General features: G+C 34.9%; 1 protein-coding gene across 1 annotated transcript in view; it reads right to left on the bottom strand.

The window, feature by feature from the left end:
- Positions 1-433, bottom strand: part of LOC107569014 (uncharacterized) — a 29828-nt gene that overhangs the window by 12649 nt on the left and 16746 nt on the right. The window lies entirely within an intron of this gene.

Consider the following 433-nt stretch of genomic DNA (forward strand, 5'->3'; position numbering starts at 1 on the left):
TGGTCAAATATACCCCAAAACCTATAAAGCCTAAACAAAAACTCCAAACTTTACGAAACTTGGTGAAAACATGTGTCGGATGACTCTTAACAAGCATGCAATGCAAACTTTCATGGAGATGGAACCGTAGGTGGCGCTATAACAGTTGAAAAGGCCTCAAAAATACAATATTTGTATAGAAAATGACCTCAAATTACAGAACATGTACATATATTCATAAAAATACTAGATCTTCATATCGTATGATAGATCCCCGCATTCTGAACAACTTTGCCTCTGGGACTAATGCTGTCATTCAAATCGTTCATTAAATATTCACAAATATGTTAAAAACCTACTTTTGCGAACTAGTCTGAGGTTTTTCGCTCAATCTTGATCAAACCACTGCAGCTCAATACTCTGGACTCTCTAGATCAATAATTATCAAAAAAAA

Source organism: Sinocyclocheilus grahami, unplaced genomic scaffold (genome assembly GCF_001515645.1).
Source record: "Sinocyclocheilus grahami isolate Dianchi unplaced genomic scaffold, SAMN03320097.WGS_v1.1 scaffold1302.1, whole genome shotgun sequence".
Classification (NCBI taxonomy): domain Eukaryota; kingdom Metazoa; phylum Chordata; class Actinopteri; order Cypriniformes; family Cyprinidae; genus Sinocyclocheilus; species Sinocyclocheilus grahami.